The sequence below is a fragment of the Oryctolagus cuniculus genome, chromosome 6 (genome assembly GCF_964237555.1).
Source record: "Oryctolagus cuniculus chromosome 6, mOryCun1.1, whole genome shotgun sequence".
In the NCBI taxonomy this organism is placed as follows: domain Eukaryota; kingdom Metazoa; phylum Chordata; class Mammalia; order Lagomorpha; family Leporidae; genus Oryctolagus; species Oryctolagus cuniculus.
In genome coordinates this window covers 35,048,733-35,067,865 of record NC_091437.1, presented here as the reverse complement: position 1 = coordinate 35,067,865, position 19,133 = coordinate 35,048,733, and positions in this window count along the sequence as shown.

Here is a 19,133-nt window from a genome sequence, read left to right as displayed (position 1 = left end):
ATTTACTTAATTTATTTTTTTAAGATTTTTATATATTTATTTGAGAGGTAGAGTTACACATAGTGAGAGGGATATTAGGAGAGGAAGGTCTTCCATCCGCTGGTTCACTCTCCAAATGGAAAAAATAGCTGGTGCTTCTGGCCTCAGAAACAGCCCTTAACGCATACGGATCCGGCTGAAAAGCCCATGAGAGTATTTCAGGCATGGAAAGCCAAGACACTCTGGGGAAAAAAAAATAAATAAAAAATAAAAAAAAAAACCTAAATGAAAGATCTCCGCCAGTGAGATCCCAGTGGAAAGAACGGGTCATCAAAGAAGGAGGTACCTTTCTCTGAAGGGAGGAGAGAACTTCCACTTTGACCATGGCCTTGTCTAAATATGATCAGAGTCAGTGAACTTAGGGGGCTTCCATAGCCTTGGCAGCTCATGACAAGAGCCTAGGGTGATTACTGGTGCCATAAACAAGAGTGTCAATTTAAGTCAACAATAGGAGTCACTGTGCATTTACTCCTCATGTAGGATCTTTGTCCTTAGTGTGCTGTACATTGAGATTTAATGCTATAACTAGTACTCAAACAGTATTTTTCACTTTATGTTTCTGTGTGGGAGCAAACTGTTGAAATCTTTACTTAATGTATGCTAAACTGATCTTTTGTATATAAAGAGAATTGAAAATGAATCTTGATGTGAATGGAAGGGGAGAGGGAATGGGAAAGGGGAGGGTTGCAGGTGGGAGGGATGTTATGGTGGGGAAGCCATTGTAATCCATAAGCTGTACTTTGGAAATTTATATTCATTAAATAAAAGTCTAAAAAAATAATTCATAATAGCTGTAAGGTGGAAATGACCCAAATGCTCATCAATGGACAAATAAACAAATCATGATATGTTAAAAAAAAAAAAAATAGCTGGTGCTGTGCTGATCCGAAGCTAGGAGCCAGGAGCTTCTTCCAGGTCTCCCATGCAAGCTCAGGGGCCCAAGCACTTGGGCCATCTTCTTCTTCTTCCTCTTTTTTTTTTTTTCCCTTAACCAGTTTGTTTGTTTGTTTGTTTATAATGAATGTATTTTTTCATAGATACAGCTTTAGAGGTACACTGGTTCTTTCCCCCATACCCACCCTCCCCTCCCCAACTTCCATCCCACCTCCCTTTCCCTCTCTCCTCTCTCCCTCTCCCCTCTCCTTCTTCATTATGGTTCATTTTTAGTTTGACTCTATATATAGAGGACCAACTCCATGCTAAGCATAAACTTCAACAATTTGCACCCATGCACACACACATAACATATAGAGTACAGTTTGGGAACAAAACTTGCAGTCGATTCTCATAATACAACTCATTATGGACGGAGGTCCTAAATGGTGAATAACTGCACAGTGACTTCTGTTGTTCCTTTAACAATTGACACTATTATTTGTGATGTCAGTGATCACTCGAGGCTCTTGCCAGGGGCTTCCAAGGCTGTGGAAGCCTTCTGTGACCACAGACTCCATCAGTTTTTGGACACGGCCATAAGCAAAGATGTTCTCTCCTCCCTTCAGAGAAGAGTACATGCTTCTTTGATGACCCTTTCTTTCCATTGAGGTCTCACAGGGATCCTCCATGTAGGATATTTTTTGCCACAGAGTCTTGGCTTTCCATGCCTGAAATGGTCTCACAGGCCTTTCAGCCAGACCAGGAAGCCTCAAGGGCTGATTCTGAGGTCAGAGCGTTATTGACAGCGATTGTCATTCTAGGAGTCTGCTGCATGGACTGCTTCCCATATTGGACTTCCCTTCCTTTTTAATTCTATTATTATTATCAGGCATTTGTTGTTAATTATATAATCACTTTTACACTTAAACCCATCTATATGTTGACTTTAACATTTAATATGATCATTTTGACAGTTACGATGGAATTTAAACCACCGATTTTTATGGGTTTGGAGTCCTGTGACAGGTTCTTAGGCTGTACCCTTAGAAGTAAGTCTTTAGGACGGTTTGCAGAACTATACTGCCTTCCAGTTACAGACTACCTCCTTCATCTCTTATTCTTGAGCCATCTTCCACTGCTTTCCCAGGCCATAGGAGAGAACTGGTTTGGAAGAGGAACAGCCAGAAATCAAACTGACACGCATATGGGATTCTGGCGCCCACAGGCAAGGAATTAACCTACTGCATCACAATGCTGGCCCCTACTTAATTTATTTTAAATATGGAGAAACTGAGACAGAGAGATCTTCCACCTACTGGTTCACTCCCTCAAATACCTGCACCAGCCAGGCCCGGGCCAGTTTGAAACAAGGGGCCAGGAACTCAGTCTGGGTATCTCATGTGGGGGGCAGGGGCCCAAGTACTTGTGTCATCACCTGCCACCTCCTGGGTTGTGCATTGGCAAAAAGCTGGGATGGAGCGTGGGGCCTGGCAGTCCACGTGTGAGGCAAGCATCCTAAGCAGCAGCTTAACTGCTGCATCAAATGCTCACCCCCAAGACCGTCACTTTTATGAGGTCCAACTCTCATCTCATGGTCACGTATGTCCTGGGGCACCTCCCTCCTAGAGCCCTACGCTGCCCCCCATCTCCTCCAACACACACACATTCACCTGCACACACACTAAACCTGGCAGGTCTGAAGAGCTGGTTGTTGTAGACTCAGGTCAAAGTCATGCTCTAGCTCCTGCTGTATACTCTATGGCTGGGAATGCTCATCTTCATGTTCATTACCTGGTTAAATGCCACTTGTATGTCAAGATTCAACATAACTATTATCTGTCACAAGCATCAGACAAAATATCTTTGTTCCCCCAAAGCATTCTTTGTGTACCTATCTTGCTATTTACAGGGTAGAATAAAGATGTTTTCTCGCTCCCTCTCCCCCAATAAAATCTGAGTTGGGGACATAAAATACCTTTCTTATCTTTCAATTCCCAGCACCTAGCACAGGTCTTGTTATCCAGTAGAGTCTTGGAAACTTCTTCTAATTCTGTTGCTTATGGGTCAGACTGTGGAGGAAGGAAGCATGTCAGTTTGGGAGATCAAAGAAGGCTCTATGGGGGCCAGCGCTGTGGCACAGTGGGTTAACGCTGGCCTGAAGCGCTGGCATCCCATATGGGCGCTAGTTCAAGACCCGGCTGCTCCACTTCCTATACAGCTCTCTGCTATGGCCTGGGATAGCAGTAGAAGACGGCCCAAGACCTTGGGCTCCTGCACCCACATGGGAGACCCAGAGGAAGCTCCTGGCTCCTGGCTTCGGATCAGCGTAGCTCCAGCCGTTGTGGCCAATTGGGGAGTGAACCATCAGATGAAAGACCTCTCCCTCTCTCTCTCTCTCTCTCTCTCTCTTTCTCTCTCCTTCTCCCTCTCTCTCTCCTCTCTCTGTGAACTCTGACTTTCAAATAAATAAATAAATCTTAAAAAAAAGACTCCATGAAGGTGGAAATGAGTAAGGCAGGCTATTTTGTTGAAAACTTATTTTGGATTTGTTCTTTTTTTTTTTCTGTCGTTAGGTCTTTTTCTTTTCCTTTTTTTCTTTTTTGTATTTGAAGGAAAGTTCCCCCCATCCTCCTTCCCCTCCACCCTCCCCCATGTAACCCAAAAGCTCCTCAGGCAACATAGTTAACTATGCCCTGTTCTTATCCTCCTGGTTCAGGTTCTCATTTCCTCTGTATTCTACTCTCTGGCCACAGGAGGGGAGCATTTGCACAAAAGTCCAGGGAAAAGTGTAAGCTAAAGGAAAATCTGAAACGGATTTTATGTGATGTTTTAGCTCCCTGGCTTCGTGCTTCTCTTTCCTGCATCCATCTGAAAGCAATACATGCGTGTGAGTGTTTCCGTGTTCGCTCCTCTGCTGTGGGCTTCACCGTTTCCAGTTCTGCAGCCTGTCCTTTCAGGGAGACTGCGCTGTTGTGTTCTACCAGTCAGCAAATTCATTGCAAACACCAAGGCCATGGGAAACTGAGAGACCAATCGCGCAGTCTATGTTTTCCAAACTTGCTCAGACGCTAGGCCAGAGGAATCCAGGCAGCTCATGAGATTCGCTCCCCAACCCCCACCTCTGCAGCAGGTTCCCTGGAGAGAACAGAAGAGGGGAAGTTGTTCTGTGTCTAGAGCACCTCTTACTAGATGGATGCCCTTGACTGATTAGAAAACAGGGTTATGTTTTAAAAAACTTCACCAGAATATATTGTTTTTCTTGAAGAGATTTTTAAAGGAAAAAACAATGTTTTGCTCTTTAAAAATATTTACCTCCCAAAAAGCACAAGAATGAAAAGCAGCAATGATTTTTTGTTCTTATAAAACATGGGCTAGATAAGCCTGCACCCATTAGTCTGCCATTGCTGACCATAAACAGCGTTTAATTAGTCACTTTGACGTTGACAATGAATTCCTGCTTCTGAGTGCTGGCATCTCCCCAGCCACATAGGAGCCGCAGTGGGCAAGTACAGGTCAAAACAGTCCAGGTGCTTCAATTTTATTTATTTTTATTTTTAAATTTTTTAAAAGATTTATTTATTTGAAAGTTAGAGTTACACAGAGAAAGGAGAGGCAGAGAGAGAGAGAAGTCTTCCATCTGCTGGTTCATTCCCCAATTGGCCACAATGGCCAGAGCTGCGCCTATCCGAAGCCAGGAGCCAGGAGCTTCTTCTGGGTTTCCCATGCAGGTGCAGGGGCCCAAGGACTTGGGCTATCTTCTACCACTTTCCCAGGCCATAGCAGAGAGCTGGATCAGATGTGCAGCAGCCGGGACTCAAACCGGCGCCCATATGGGATGTTGGCGCTTCAGACCAGAGCGTTAACCCACTGAGCCACAGTGCCAGCCCCTTCAATTTTATTTTAATTACCCATGGAAGTAAAATAGAGACACAATGATGATGTCCTTTTCTCTTTCTGACCTCCTTTTCTTTTTAGTCTGTTATAAGAGGCAATATATTTATACATACACACACACCCAGGAGACAGAAAGACTGAATGTCAATCTTATCTCTGCCACATGGTATTAGTCATTGAGTATACTTAGCCATTCTAAACCTCCTTTTCCTAAATGGGATGATGATATAATTTACTTTGTTGGGAAGTTATAAGAATTAAATAAGATATATAACAGTATAGGTATAAAAGGTTTTAAAATGTGACTGGCATACAGTGAGGGCTTAGTAAATCATAATTTAATAGTTACATTTTCAGTCTACTTGTTAGTATAAATATAGTACAAAAGGATAAATAAGAGCATAAATCACAAAGAGACAAAGGGATGCTTCTTATCTCAAATATTCCTGCCTTGAAGATTCTTCCTTACTCCTGATACTCTTTGACAAAACCAAGCAAAATATCTTTAGCAAGAGCATTGCAGTGTTACCTAAATAGTCAGTAATACTTTTCTGGCTAGGATTTACAAGCTGAGGAAGAGCAACAAACAAGTGGTAGGGAAAATCCTAAGCAAAATGCCCGGAACTGGGCATGGTTGCAAAAAATAGCCCTTCTAGTAGCCATTGGCATCCTAAGGGGTTGCTAGAGGAGACACCTGTGGTTGGGTTACCTCTGACTCAGATATTACCGATTTTTTTCACTTGAGCCTGGAAAAGACTTTAACATTTGTTCATGCATTTGTTTATTTCTTCATGTTTTAACAAATATTTATTGAATACTTAGGAATGTGACCAATGTGCCTGTGTATGGTTGAAAATACATGTGTCAGTGATTTACACAAATATTGGCACAGCTAGTAAACATCAGGACCAAGATCTGGGATAGATGATCCGAATCCAAAGGCAGTGAACTTTCCTCTAAAAGAATCTATCAAATTATTTAATACATGTGTTAAACATTATATAATCCTGTATAAAAGTTAAATATAGTTATCAACATAAATAACACATATAACTCATCACATAATAATAATAATGCAATAACTGAACTATCATATTTCAGAAAATTTATGTGCATGCTTTTCTTATGTGATATGGCTCTGGAATAGTCTGAGATTCTAGGTTTTTGAATCATATGTTTGAATCCCAATTAGTTCCTTGTTAGTTCTAATGACCTTGATCAACTTAATGAATGTCTCTAAGGCTCAATTTTCTCATCCATAAAATAGAAATATGACTAACAGCAAACTAAATGAAGTCAACCAAAACATTATAACAGTGCACCTAAAATGCCTCCTAGTGGGCAAAGATTCGATCATTATCATTCATGCTCTTACCAACTTACATTTATTAAGGAGGAAGGCAACACATAGAAGTAGGGACTAGGCCAATACCGTGCCTCACTAGGCTAATCCTCCGCCTTGTGGCGCTGGCACACCGGGTTCTAGTCCCGGTCGGGGTGCCGGATTCTGTCCCGGTTGCCCCTCTTCCAGGCCAGCTCTCTGCTGTGGCCCGGGAGTGCAGTGGAGGATGGCCCAAGTGCTTGGGCCCTGCACCCCATGGGAGACCAGGAGAAGCACCTGGCTCCTGCCATCGGATGAGGGTGGTGCGCCAGCCACAGCAGCCATTGGAGGGTGAACCAATGGCAAAGGAAGACCTTTCTCTCTGTCTCTTTCTCTCACTGTCCACTCTGCCTGTCAAAAAAAAAAAAAAAAAAAAAGAAGAAGAAGAAGAAGAAGAAGTTAGGGACTTGCAGAATTTATTCAGATGTTAAGTGGCCAAGTTAGAATTTGAATCCAAATATATTGCATATCTTACTTGCATTCATTCCACTATTACACTGCCCATGTGATTTGTCTCCAGTTATTAGGCCTTTAAGGTAGGAGAACATTTAATCTTCCCCTAGAGTCCCTGGAATAGACCATACATATAAAAGGTAATCCACATTTGTCTGTTACCTGAGCACCACGTTTGGACAAAGGAAGAGGAAAGAATAGGTAAGGACAGATTTTATTTTACTTGTTTTCTCTTTCTAAGTGGTATACTAAGGGTTTAGACAACATGGCTAGGTTTCCCACTAACATATAGGATATAGCCCTTCACCATCTAGAAGCTTGTGAATTGATTCTGTTGTCTGCAGAGAATACCTGCTAATGTGGACCTTGGGAGGCAGTGGTGATGGCCCAAGTGGTTGGTTTCTGCTGCCCATGTGGGAGATTGGATTGAGTTCCTGTTCCAGGAGCAAAGCAGCATATGGGAGCTCTCTGTCTCGGTCTCTCTCTGTCTCTGTCTCTCTGCCTTCAAATTTAAAAAGAAACAAGGACGGCAACCTAGTATGAGTTAGATAACTTCCTGCTTGATAGGAACTGGGAGGTGCTGAACCAGACACACACAGCACAAATGTCCTCTAGGAGCTTTATATATATATATATATATATATATATATATATATATATATATATATATTCTACAAAGTCCCTGGGCAAAGAGGAAGTGAATTACTCAGGAAAGTCATATAATAAGGTATTAGAATCCATTAACAGAAAACTTTCCTTTTTTATTGGATTACTTAGCTGCTTTATTTTACAACCCTGAGGAAAAGAAGCATCATGACTGATAACAGAATGTCCTACCAGGGAATAAGCTTTCATTGAGCAGCCCAGATGAGAGAGGTATCTGGGGAAATGGGATTAATCAAGACAAACCATAAATGCCAAATGTCGTGCAGGGTGGAGAGCTGGTAAGTAGACTCTAGACAGGGAGAAAGGGGCTTGATTTATATTCTTGGCAGATTTCTTGGAGCTAATTACTCCACCATGGCTGATTTCAAACTACCAATGACAAAATTCCTGAACATTTAACAGTTGGCTTTTAGGATTGGTAGAAGCTAGCTCAAGCACATCATTACCAGTAATTGGGGAAGAATGAGGTTACTTCCTGCCAGTTTGTTACCATATGGGTGACAGATATTGTGACTTTTCAAAGTAGATATGTGTTTATCCCTACAAATTTCAACATGGTCCCTGTCCAATCTCACCCCTAATAGCAGTGCTCACTGAGGAATAAGGAGAGTTAAAAAGGAGTATTACCACAAATGACTACATGCAAAAACTGGTGAAATCTGAATAAAGCGTGTAGTTTGCATTGTAACAATGTCAATTTCCTGGTTTTGCTATTATATGATAGTTATGTAACCACTGGGAAAAGCTAAGTGAAAGAGACATGGGACACTAGTCCTGTTTTTCCATCTACTGTAAAGTTTATAATCATTTTAAAATAAAAATGTTGTAAAAACAAAAATACTTCAAACAATATAGGAAAATAAAAGATCCAAGTCACACCACTTAGAATCATGACTATCATTAGACAGACATCATTCTAGACACATTTCGGTGTAAATATAGAGCTAGAAAGGAGGCAGAGCTGGAGTTTTTAGAGAAATGGAGCTTCATTATAGGCCCCACTTTAAAGTACATGTAAATAATTTAATTGTACTTGAATTTGACAGAAGGACCTAGTGTTAGACTGAGAATCACTAAACTTCAAATAAGTTTGTTACCACTAAAACCTACCTCACCACACACATACAGAGTTCTTTGATGACCAGATCAGAGCCTGTGACACAATTTCTTTGACAATAAAATTAAGGATTTTAAAATTATAAGTTGAGTTCGTGTAGATCCTCTTCTCAGAGATCACACCACTAGAAAAGCAAGCACTGAGAGAACCAGTTCACTAAGGCTTCAGCAAAGGATGCAATAATTGGTCCCTGCCACCGCACAGGGGACTTGGATTGGGTTCCCAGCAGCCTGATCCAGCTCCAGCTGTTGCAGAGATTTGGGGAGCGGACCAGCAAGTGGGAGATGCTCTCTCTCGTTTCTCTCCCTCTCCCCCTCCCTCTCTATCTCCCTCTCCCTCTCCCTGTTAAAAGAGACAGGTTTAAAAGAGTGCAACTGGCAAATGTTCTAAATAGTTCACCAAGAAAAATATACAAAGGACCAATAAGGACAAGAAAAGACACTCAACATCATTAGACATGAGGAAATGGAAATCAAAATCACAATGAGATACACTTCATAACTACCAAGATGGCTCTAATCAAAAAGAAAGATAATAAAAATTGTTTGCAAGAATGTAGAGAATTTAAACTCTTACACAATGCTACTGGCAATAGAAAATGGTGCATTTAGGTGGTAGTTTCTTAAATTGATAAACATATAAAGTCACCCAAAACTTTACAATTCCTCTCCTAGGTATATATCGGGCAAACTGGAAATGTGTCTCCACAGCAAGTTCCATATATATGTTTATAACAGCATTATCAGTAACAAACAGCAGGAAGCGTTACAAATATCCATCAACTGACAAATGCTCAAATTAAATGTTTATCCATACTTTGAAATATTAGTTGGCATTAAAATGAAATGAACGATTGGTATATGCTACAGCACAGACAACATAGACATACCTTGAGAACCTTATACTGAGTGAAAGAAGCCAATCACAAAGGACCACATAACTAATGAATCTACTTACATAAGATCCAGAATAGGAAAATATATAAAGACAGAAAGCAGATGACTGATTAGACGAGGTCAGAGGTAGAATGGAGAATTTGGAGAGTAATGGCTAAAGGGTAAGAAGTTTCATTTCTGAGGTAATGAATATGTTCTAATTTTCTGTGGGAAATAGATTGAGACTGAATCATACACTTTCTAAGTGTGAATGGTATGGTACGTGAATTACATCTCAAGAAAGCTGTTTAAATATGGCAGTGCATCTGAGGGGAATACAAATGAAGACTATAAGACATGTTTGAAACTTTCTAGAAAAGTTACAATAAAAATTGGTGACAATACCAAATTCTAGTGAAGTTGTAGGGAAACTAGATCTCTCATATATTGGCAATGGGAAGTGGTGCATTCCTTTGGAAAACAGCTTGGCACATCTTAAAAGAACATTTTGTATATAATAGAGTCATGATTTGTGGTCCTACTTTCTCAAAAGAAAATATACTTACCTAACAACCAAGCAACCACACTTCTGGGCATTTATCCCAGAGAAATAGAAACTTATATTCAAGCAAATTTTATACATGATTGTTCATAGCAAGTTTATTTGTGACTTCCAAGACTGAAACAATCAAAATATCTATTCAACTAGTCAATGCTTAAGCTGAATTTCTGAACACCATTCAGAAATAAAAAGCAATGGACTATTCATACATGCAACTTGGTTGGAGTTCAAGGGAATTATGCTGAGTAGAAGAACCAGTCTCAGATCACCTACTATACGGTCCCATTAAATGTGAAAACTTTGGAGATGCAATCATAAATTAGTTGTTGCCAGGGGTTATGGTTAGCAGAGGGAAGGAATAGGTGTTAATCCTAATGGGGTAGCAAGAGGGCAATCTTCATGGTGATGCAACAATTCTGGACTTTGCATGAGTTGTGGAATGTTATAATCATCAGCACATGTAATAAGTGACATATAACTATACACAGTTTGAACAAATATGAACTTTCTGGTTTTAATAGTGTACTATAGTTAAGATACAATTAATGAGGAAAATTTAGTGAAATATACAGGAACATCTCTGCACTCAGTAACTATTACCAAGCTATTTATTTATGGAATACGTATAGTACAAGAAGCACAAGAAAAATCACTAAGTTAAGTCAATTGTTCCTCACACCTCTCAGATAACACACTCGAGATGAAAACCAAGAGAAATGAGTCATTTTTGGGAGAAGTTACAATTCCTTAGATGCCTGTCTACATTGAAAATGTATGCAAATAAATGATAAATAAACATGACAAACTCCTTAAATTTTTCCACCTTCTAAATATTCATCATCATATTTTAGTCTCTGGAGTTATCTAAATCATGGCTAAGTTTCCCCCAGTCTGGAGAAAACACTATGCTACGAGAGCCAGGACTTCATTTCCTTCCATATCAACTTTCTACTTCCAGGTTCTTATGCATGTGAAATCCCCTCCCCTTTCATTCCATGGGGCAGCTGGTTCCTAGCCTTGGAGTAAATTCAGGCATTATAGTCCAGAACATGCCAGCAGCTGCCAGAAGGATCCTAATCTTTCAGTTCCTTGACCACTGTGAGAAAGAGTTTTTGGCCAAGGTAATCAAAGACTGACTCCATTCTCAACACGAGCCAGACAGCAGGGTGGAGGGCTTTCCTTTGGGAACTGCACTTAGCTTCTCAGCCATACAGACTTGCTGCACAGAGCCTCAGCCGCATGAACTGCATTCCGCCCTTGATCATGTCTCTCCCCTGCAGGAACAGAGCACAGCTCTACAGACTCAGTAGCCAGACACAAACGACATCCCCATACGCCCAGGGCTGCCCAGTCCATAATGGATTGAACAAGGACGCCCTTCCCACATGGGACACAGATGCCTTCCCAGCTCTCAGCACAATCCATACATCTCTCCACTCAACTCTGGAATAGCTTCCAAAATGCCCCACTCTACCTCCCATTGTACATTTATTTTCCCATTGTACATTTATTTTCTCATCTTCTATACCGTCTCATACAACCCATATCACAGTCCAAGTCCTGTTATTAACATGTTTACTGACGGCCACTATTACACAAGAATTTACTATGTTCCAGGACTTTGTAAAAATTATTTAATCCAGTTATAACAGCTGCCATAAATGTTAGGTACAGGCCGGCGCCGCGGCTCACTAGGCTAATCCTCCGCCTAGCGGCGCCGGCACACCGGGTTCTAGTCCCGGTCGGGGCGCCGGATTCTGTCCCGGTTGCCCCTCTTCCAGGCCAGCCCTCTGTTGTGGCCAGGGAGTGCAGTGGAGGATGGCCCAGGTGCTTGGGCCCTGCACCCCATGGGAGACCAGGAAAAGCACCTGGCTCCTGGCTCCTGCCATCGGATCAGCGCGGTGCGCTGGCCGCAGCGCGCCGGCCGCGGCGGCCATTGGAGGGTGAACCAACGGCAAAGGAAGACCTTTCTCTCTGTCTCTCTCTCTCACTGTCTACTCTGCCTGTCAAAAAAAAAAAAATGTTAGGTACAGTTATTATCCCAAATTTTGAAACAAACTAATAAAAAAGAAGGTTAGCAACCACTGAGATGTATATATTTCCAAAGTCTCTGCTTTTATTTTGCCACCTCAGGGTCTGCCTAGTATTTCTGTGGTCAGTGCTATAGAATATGAGACAGCTAAGCCTGAACCCAGGTAGATGGCTTGCTTTATAGATAATACTTGTGTAGCACACAGCTGTCTGAGTCTCATTTTCTCATTTGTGAAAGTTGGGGATGAAAATAAGTCCAGACCAGTGCCGAGGCTCAGTAGGCTAATCCTCCGCCTTGCGGTGCCGGCACACCGGGTTCTAGTCCCGGCCAGGGCGCCGGATTCTGTCCTGGTTGCCCCCCTTCCAGGCCAGCTCTCTGCTGTGGCCAGGGAGTGCAGTGGAGGATGGCCCAAGTGCTTGGGCCCTGCACCCCATGGGAGACCAGGAGAAGCACCTGGCTCCTGCCATCAGATCAGCGCGATGCGCCGGCAGCAGCGCGCCGGCTGCAGCAGCCATTGGAGGGTGAACCAACGGCAAAGGAAGACCTTTCTCTCTGTTTCTCTCTCTCCTGTGTGAATTAAATGAGGTGATAAAATATTTAAAATACTCAGCATAAAATAGCATTTAAGGTACTCAACACAATAGCTGACAATGAATGCCAGTGAATGTCTGTCAAATGAATTAAGGAATATACCTGAAAAATTAGCTTGAATAAGGGAGAGAAGAGATGCAGAAAATGTCAAACAGTGACTAACAGGAGAGCAGTACTATTGGCTTTGTGACGTGGCTGGAGACATCTGGTAAGAAAGTCCCCTGGCTCTCTCCCAGTTCTGTTGGCTCCTGCCCTTTGTGGGAGTTCAGCGCTGATAAGGCCACAATCCTTGTGACAGTTCACTTCGCTGGTTCCGCAGCCTCCAGTGGCAGCTGTAAGGCAGCCATTATGGAACGGTATTTTAAGAGAGACTTACCCCCCAAATAGTTCCCTTTGAAGAGCTCCTTCCTCTACTGCCAGGCAAATGATTGCCAATCAAGGTGCCACCGCTACTAAGGGAGGCATAGCTTCATCCAGAAAGCAAAATTCACACAGGCATGGACTCATGTACGCGTCTAGTCCAGTATTTCTGTGTCATCGGCTCACTGCTTCTGGGACTTTGAGATTTCACTTATTGGTAAAATAGTGGGGGGAAAATAGGAATAAACCTGAAAAATATTTTGTAAAATAAAAACATTTTATACTATAAAAATAGAATACTTTTAACAGTATGAAATTTGGTGTGATGCTCATCACACTGATCTTAATTTTCTGCTTTTACTACAGACACATGGGAACTTTCGTATGGTCTTGCCTAGTACATGGGTAAATACTCAAGAATGATTGCATTATACTGTTTCATAAAGACCTAGGAATACAGATAACATTCTGAGTTTAGAGAAGGAAGAAACTAGTGAACATATAATGTAAAGAGATTTTCCAAAGACAGTGCATTAGACAGACTAGCTAAGCTCAGACTTAAATGGTTCACTATTAGGAAGTTCTCATGACGCAGTGCCAGCAACCTATAATCTGCTAAGCCTTTCAAAAACTCTTGGTCTTAGCAAACGTTAGGCTGTAGTTATGGAGATACAAACACATAAAAGAAAATCTTGTCAATTACCTTTAGGGTTTCTCCACCCATTCCTCAAGAAAAAAAAAAAAAAAAAAAACCTGTGTAGATATATCTAAAATATGGCTCCTGACTAACAAGAATGCTTTCGTCTATATGTTACCTATTCCATAGAATCAAGTTGAGAGATCACAACATGACCATTCGCTCTTTCTCCGTTCCTCCTCCTTCGCTCTCAATGTCTAGCACGTGCTCTACCACACCCATTCTCAGGCTCACTCAGTATGCTTTAGGAGGAAAGAGAGAGTAAAGGCTTTAATTAAGCTTTCAGGAAAAAGTTGACACAGAAAATATCTGGAGACTCAACTGATTAAAAGCCAAAGTTTGCTGCAAGATCCCAGTGTCACTGTAAAGTAGTGTCCCCTGAGATCATTCCGCCTAGTCCTACCAGCTAAGACTTCTTACTTTTGGGTTTTCAGAACTATTGCTGTTCAGGCCAGTACCTAAGAGAAATGTGTGGTCTCATTGTTACTATTGCCAAGAACATTCTCTGAAGCAGTGGATACCATGCATGCAAACAGTAGAGATGACAGCAGACAGCTGGGTGAGTCCGTTTATAGCCAAGTCCATTCTTGGGAATGAATAGAGAGCAGAGTTCCCAAAGGAGTCTCATGGACCTCTGTTCTTCAGCGTTTCAACGTGCACACGCTTCTACACGAAAGAAAACAGCACTCCATTCCAACACAGTGCTGCAGCTCCAAACCACACTCCGCAAAACAGCAGCAGCAGGAGAGACAACAGAAACATGCTTCACCCCCAGATTGATTGAATTAACAGTGGATGGTAGTATCTTCATGCAGCGCTGCTCAGAATCTTTATCCTAAAAATCATTATGAGTGTCTGAACAAGCTAACTTTTGGATCACATGTTAAAAAATTCCTAGACTGTTAGTCTGTGGAACTGCGGTTTGGGAAATTATGTTCAAGCACTAACATGCTAACCAAGATAGCTTACTCTAGACCTTTCAAATTTGTAAAATGTTGTTATTAACTTTGTACCCTAAAGTGAAAAGATAAATTGTTGATTTCCTTAATTCCCCCAAATCCATGACTCCTTGGACTTAGGCCTGAAACATTCTATCATTTTTCTCCTTGCTGGGACCCAAAGCCACCTCCCTCTACAAATCCATCCTCAGCTGTAATTATAAATGTGAAAAGTTAATGGAACCTCCAAATGTGCCAATAAGCACAGTGATGCAATCTTCCAATTAATCATCAAGTCAATGCAGTGAATAATTATAATTATTATCCCCATTTACAGATAAGGGATCCAAGTCTTCCTAGCTGAAGGCATTTTTCAAGGCAACTTGGGATAATGATTGGAACTCAGGCACTCTCCCTGCAGAGCCAGCCTCTTCCAATGCCTGTTTCTTCTCTGCTCTGTCAGTACTACAGCCCGTTGGCTGTTGGTCCCTCCTCAATACTTTATGAAACTTGGCCTTGGAAAAATCCTGCCAGTGACACTTTCCATTTCTCCTGCCACAGTGCCTTCACAGTGCTGTGGGTATTTCATCAGCACCCTTTGATGTGAACAGAGACCAAAGAAGAAAAACAGCTGAAAGGATCAAGACATCTGCAGAGAGGCGAGGGCGCTGACTGAATGTCCCTTCCCAGACAAAGGCTGTGTCCCTCTCATTCCTTTGGGAGCTGCTCAGCACTTGAGGGAACCTCAAGGAAGACAAAAGACTTGTGACAAGGGAAGAGCAGTCCAGCTGACTGATAGAAAGACTTCTCTGTGTCCTGCCCCTCTGGCTTGGACCCCAGTGAATACCATTTGTTTAAGAATTGATCAGGACATAATAGATACAATGAAGGTGCCAAGAGCCCAGCCATTCAGCTTCAGCTTAGCTAAGGGGAAGAGAGAGAAAGAAGGAAAGAAAAAACCCTCACTCTGATGTGGCCATGACAAGACTCATTGGGCTTAAACTTCACCACGCAGAAACGTGAACTGGAATCCCAAGATCTCTTCGTTCTAGGAAATAAAGAAGTTGGCTGACGACTCTCCTCACATAAATAAATAAGTGAATTGATCAAACAGGCAAATAAATGAGATGGAGAGGACTGGTAACCCCTTAGGAGTAATTATCAGGGCAGCAGATCTGTTACTCCCCTGGCTGGGAGGTGGGTAATGTATTTTGAAACAGCAGAAGCATACATAAGTAAGGGACAGGACCTTTGGTATCATTCACTTGAGGTTTAGACCTAGCACTCCCTATATCAGATTACACCAGCTTGGTTCTGTTAGCTGTAAACATGTAGATAATATAGCATGAGTTTTGCAAAGATTAAATGATTTACTATACCTAAGGACTGTAGAAATGGAGAAAGTTTGCTGATTACTGGAAGTCAGAATCCGCACCATCAAAACCGTGGAAGATGGATTACTATTATTTCCAGCTCTACTCTCACCCAAGATTCCCAAACTTGGGCTGGCGTTGTGAAGTAGTGGGCTAAGCCACTACCAGCGATGCCGGCATTCCATATGGTTGCTAATTTGAGTCCCATCTACTCCACTTCTGATCCAGTTCCTTGCTAATGCACTTTGGAAAGCAGTGGAAAATCGTCCAAGTCTCTGGCCCCTTGCACCCATGTGGGAGACTAGTCACAGCTGTTATGGCCATTTGGAGAGTGAACTAACCCATGTAAGATCTCTCTCTCTCTCGATCTCTCTCTCTAACTGCCTTTCAAGTAAAATTTAAACATCTTTTTAAAAAAAGATCCTAAATTCAACTCCTCTCTGCTTAAACCAGATGGCATAAAAATAAGTAATAAGCAAGAAGCACATTATGCCTAAAATCCAGGATAGTAGTTGCTAGTCATCATGTATAAAAATTCACAACTATTCCTGAGGGAGCTTGCAGCCTGCCATTCTAACTGACATAAGAAGGCATGTACTTCCCTGGCCTCCAGCAGAGGGAACTCAGCACAGACCACAGAGGAATGATCACTGAGTTCTGCTCCTGCAGATGGAGACCCCTTGTTGAGGTCTACCTCTTTCTGGTCTACCACTTCCCCGGCAGGAGTGCTGTGGCCCACCCAGCAAAGCCTGTGTCTCATACTGTTGTCAGTTGCATTCCCTACATCAGATCTCTGTGTAACCAAGGGAGATTCACATGATGATCATTAACCTGCTGCTTATTGGACTGGAACCTGTATACCTGCGAAGAGTACTTCCTCTAGAGCAAATGCTTAATAAAAAACACTCATAAATGGAAGCTACTTTATAAATTTAAGGCATGAGTACTGGGGCGAGAACATTTGTCTTAAATGGGAAATATTTGCAACCATGTATGCATAGTCACCAAATTGACTTCAGAATATTATTCTTACAATCCAGGAAATGTCTTGTGATCTCCATCAATTTTGCCAGACTTTTCTTTGAAGTCAAATTCCTCAATCTGGTTCCTAATTAGCTTGTTATTTTTCAAAATAACATCAAAGCATCTTCTTGGCCAGCTTTCTCCATTACTCTACTCTCATTTCACTTTTAGATTACCTCCCTTCTGTTTAAGGGTAGTCTATTGATAATGCCTATCAAAATTACACCCATATTATTCTAAAAATAATTTGGGTAATCTCCCATAAAGTTAATTTAACACTCCCCATCCCCCCATACACACAGGTACATACAATAACTATGTAAAATCAGGAATTTGAAAGGGTAGTGACCAGGTTACAACAAAGACCCCACTATCCTTTCCCTGCCCCCACTGCCATGCATTTACCAAGAAGGATTTGCTACCCTCACATTAAGAAGCTGGAGCCAATGTTAGTTTCCATGGGAATAAACAAGAAAATTGCCACAGAGTAAATTAGATAAACAACCCCAAATAGTCAAGAACAGTAAAGGACAGCGTTTACTCCTTAACTTTCTGAACATGTAAGCTTCAGGAATGTTATCGTGGCCTGGGTTTGCCAACTAATTGAACTGTTTTAGCTCATCCTTTTTCTTTGTCCAGCTAGAACTATCTGCAACCTGAGCCCACCCCAGGCGGTTCTTCAAAAGAACTTAATTGAGGGATTTGGATCTCAGCATGAGTCCTTCAGAACTTAACCAGAATCAAACAGCCCTTAAAGTCAGTTCTTTCAGTTTCCATACAAAGAACTTTCTGGGATACCGGCAGGCACCAGACAAACAACCTAGCAACTTCTTCCCTGCTCACAGGGCTAGACCAACCAGCCTTGTCTGGCACTGGGCGGGGAGGGCCAGAGCTGGTCATTTCTCCCAGGACTTCCATAATTTCCTCTGCTCCTCTTTTTGTAAGCCAGTGATTAGGAGTTTGTTGATAGCTAGCTAGCTACCCAGGTTATTTTTGCAGGGATTACAAGATGATGTTACTGTCAAACTTTCTAGCTGAAAAGTGAAATAGGCACATCTAAGTCTATACTGTTCTGCTTCTCAACCCAGTTTAAAAAAATGAAATCATAATGATTATGTCAAGAAAAACACAAGGTTCCACCAGACTCCTGAAAAGGAATCCTTGTTTTGAGCAGGGAATTGCCTATGAAGATACAACCTAGAAAGGCCAAGCATTTAGGAAGGCAAAGGTCGTGGAGAGATCAGGTAGAGCGTATCTAGGACAGAAAAGAAGTTGGAGTCAGCAGGACAGGGAGACGGTGGAACCCAGGATTTGGGGGAGAATGCGTCTGGCACCAAAGTAGGAAAAAAACAACATAATTAGGAAAAGTGGATTTCCTGAAGTTCGAGCATACGTTTGTGCTATTTTTATATTGGTATAAGAAATGATGCCGCCTCTAAATTGCTGCAGACTTCCACGAAAGCTCATCAATGTCGTTACAGTTCGCTTTGTTACTGAATGCATTGAAAGGAAAAATGGATCCATTTCTCTAAGTTAAGCCTTGGACTGCTTTAAGCACCAGAAACCATTTAGTAACCATTGTTTAGGGGGAGAGGGGAGACGATCAAGCATCTCGGAGAATGCTTCTCTCCTCAACTCGATTTTTCTCTTGTGATGGGTTTCAGTTCAGCTCGGCTTTAATAAACCCATATTTAGTGCTGAGCATTTTCAGCGTTCTGTGATCCCTTCTTTGTATCTAAGAGAGCTAAGACTAAAAGGTTTAGAATCGTACCCCAAATCCTAAGGCCAAAAATGTGAAACCTTTTGATTCCTGGGTTTTGAGTTCTCTCTACCACCCCTAAGGCCTGTGTGTCTCAAAGGGTGGGCAACAGATCAGCGGCACCTGAAGCCGCGGGGCTGGGGCGGGGGTGGGGGGGGCGTGGGAAGGCTGACGCTCAGACCCCCAGAGCTCCAGGATCAGAACCTGTGCTTGAACAGGCTGCCCAGGTGAGTCCTGTGTATCTTTCAGTTTGTGAACTTGGCCTCCACCACTCTACCTCTCCGGCTTCAGACACGCCCCTCTTGCTGTAAAATAGCTGATGAGAGTTCTGTGTGAAATTGGAATCAGCTGTGCCACTGGGGCACCACAGGGGCTCAAAAAGCAAACCAGAAAGCTGTGTGTCTAGAAAAATTCCATTTAAAAATACACTGTATATATAATAGGCATGTATATTCACTCAGAAAGTAAAGACTAGGAGGATTTAGATGAAAATGTTC